The following is a 3,099-nucleotide window of genomic DNA, read 5'->3' as shown; positions in this document are numbered from 1 at the left end:
CCCCTTTTGTTGCGCGAGATCGGCCGCCACTCAAGTCTTACAGGAGTGATGTGAGACTTGAGAGAAAATCAAAGGAAATTTTCTTTCAAATCGCTTGAAAATCCTGTAAATCCCAGACGTGGAGACCTTGTTTGCATGAAGAATTGGTCTTGACCCCCACAGAGCCACCACTACCCCAAAACCCACCACCTAGATCCCTATATTCAAACTCCAACCCACCACCACCACCTCCCAAACCTCGACAATGAGGGAAGAAGATGGTGGCATCAACCCTCACAAATCGTATGACAACAGCGGAAGAGAAGCTTGAACTTCTGGACACCGAAGTGAAGGCCCTTCAAGCTGGCCAATTGAAGATTGCATCGGCTGTTGATGGACTCAACACCTGGAGCATCGGAGCTGAGAAGTTATCATTGGAATTGAGTAAAGAATTCAAGGATCTTACATTGCACATCTCAACGTTAGAAGTAGCAACATCCACTACTCCACCACAGGCCCCGAAGCGTGGTGGAGAGGGGCGGGCCGACGGCCACTGCAATGCTACAAATCACTAGGGTGTCGGCAAGAGGTCTCTGACCACCCATACACCCTGGTCAAGGGTAAGAAAATAACTCCGATCTCCAACTTATGATGATCCGCATGCTAGTAGCTTTCAAAATGAGTTGGTCCCTGCTTACTCTAGCCAGAAGGAGTAAAGGCTGCCTAAAGCTGATTTTCCTAGATTCGATAGTTAACATCCTAGAATTTGGAAAGATCAAAGAGAAAAATATTTTCCTATGTATAAGTTGCCTTTTACACTTATGGTTTCCTTTTGCCGCCATCCATTTTACTAGAAATCCTTCCTACTAGCTGGAAACCTATGATGCACAAGACAATATCAATAGTTAGGTAGAGTTGTGTGTAGCCATAGAGACATAGATTTGGGAGAGATCTGCATAATCAGTTCATGAGGGAGTTACTCAACCTAAGACAAACATGTTCATTTGAGGAATATGTGGAAAAATTTGAGCAACTTATGCACAAAGTTTTGATGCACAATGATAGATATGATGTTTTGTTTGTAAACATATTCATTGATGGCCTCAAGCTAGACATTAGAGCTACAATAATCCTTTTACATAAACCTCAAACTATTGATGCTGCTGCACCTCTTGCTTTTATGCAGGCCGAGTTGTTGGAAGTTTCTCAATGGAGATATTTTGCCAGAAATGCAAGAAACCACAACAAATTCAATGATAAATCATCCACCTCCATATCATCTCCCTCACCAGGTGTGTTGGGTTCATCACCAATAGTGGAAGTCAAGAACAATGGCAAACTTAAATATAAAGACAAACTACAAGCCCTCATGTCTCAGAGAAGGAAGATGGGTCAATGCATGAAATGTGCTGACAAATGGCGTCAGGATCACAAGTGTCTAGCACATGTTCTGCTTCATGTTATGGAGGAATTGTTGGAAGTCATGCATATGGAAGTAAATGATGTAGAATCTGATGGGGAATCTGGTAGTGATGAAGACTTGCTAGCTTTTTCACTATGTGCTACTAATGGAATTCAGGGCAACAAGACCATTAGAATGCATGGAAAAATTCAGAATAAAGAGGTGCTCATATTGATTGATTCTGGCAGTTTATCCACATTTGTCAGCTCTAGAATAGTTAAACCTACCAAAGTTACACATAGAGGAAGCACTTACAATGCAAGTCACAGTAGCTAGTGGAGGAAAACTTGCAAGTACACAACAAGTTTGTGATCTGACTTGGTGGGTAGAAGGAAACACATTCACAACATTTTCTAGGGTGTTGGAGCTGCCATAATATAATATCCTCCTCATGGATTGGCTGGAAGGCTACAACCCCATGTGGGCCTTGTTTGAGTAGTCCATTAAACCGGTTCCAAGCTTCATCAATCCCTTCATCTTCTCCTTGCTTGAAACAAATCATTTGCTTCCTTAAATCTTGAATCTCCTTCATGGGAAAATATTTTGAGCAGAATTTCTTCACGAGCTCATCCCAATTTCCTTTCACTTCAATAGAAGCAAGTGTGTACCATCTTCGTGCTTCACCTACAAAGAGAGAATGGGAAAATATTCCACTTGAACCAAGTGGCCGGAACTCCTTTTTGCACCGTGTTGCATATCATCAAGAAGTGCTCAAGATGTTTGTATGAGTTGTCATCCTCCAATCCTCTGAAAGGGTTTGTCGCCACTAACTCAATGATTCCACGCTTCAATTCATAGTGGGTTGTAGCAAGTGCCAAATCTGATTTTTGCATCTCAAAGTCCTCTGATGATGGCATTCCTAACTCCCCTAGTGACATTTCTTCGTTATCCATTTGTTGGACAAATAGATATTTGACGGTCCTTAAGTACAACTTTTGACCGTCATATCCTGCATAAAAGCTATCAAGATCAATAACCAAACCTAGTGGTAGGGGTTTATTACTAATCATTTCCACAAGTGTTGGTGAATATTTGTATGCAGGTAACTTATCATTAGAAAGGAGGAGAAAACACACCCAAGGGGCAAAGAAACACAACTCCAGCCAATCTGGGGAGAGCGCATGGATTCATGGGCCCACATCTATTCATCCGAACCACTCCTGGAACCCCTCGCCATCAGCCGACACGTGTCACATGATGTCGCTCTTCCAAAGGCGGTTATGACCGCTTTTCCGGGAGTTACCACCTCAGGACAGTGCTAGGTGGCACAAGGAAAGGAAGAGAAGGAGAATATTCCCTTGGGATGCTAGGAGCATCTCCACTCTCCCAAGGCACCTCCACACTATAAATAGGACCCCCTACCCTCACTCTCAACACACCACACAAGAGAAGAATTAGTGCTCCATTCCAAAAGCAAAGCCCTGCCTAGCTAGTGCTTAGAATAGGAGGAGAGTGAGGGGTGTTTGGGAGGAGTGCCGAGGTGTCGGCCCTCTCCTCCCAGCTTTTACCTCTATGGATGCCAGCTTCCTTCGGAGTGAAGTAAGTGAGTATTCGTGATTCCTTCATATAGTGTTATACTTGGTTCTTATATGCATGAGTTAGTCTTATATCCTTACTATGTTGATATGCTAGGCTTATATGCTCTCATGTATGTCTTT

The sequence above is a fragment of the Setaria italica genome, chromosome II (assembly GCF_000263155.2).
Source record: "Setaria italica strain Yugu1 chromosome II, Setaria_italica_v2.0, whole genome shotgun sequence".
Classification (NCBI taxonomy): Eukaryota; Viridiplantae; Streptophyta; class Magnoliopsida; order Poales; family Poaceae; genus Setaria; species Setaria italica.
This window is presented reverse-complemented; position numbering follows the sequence as displayed.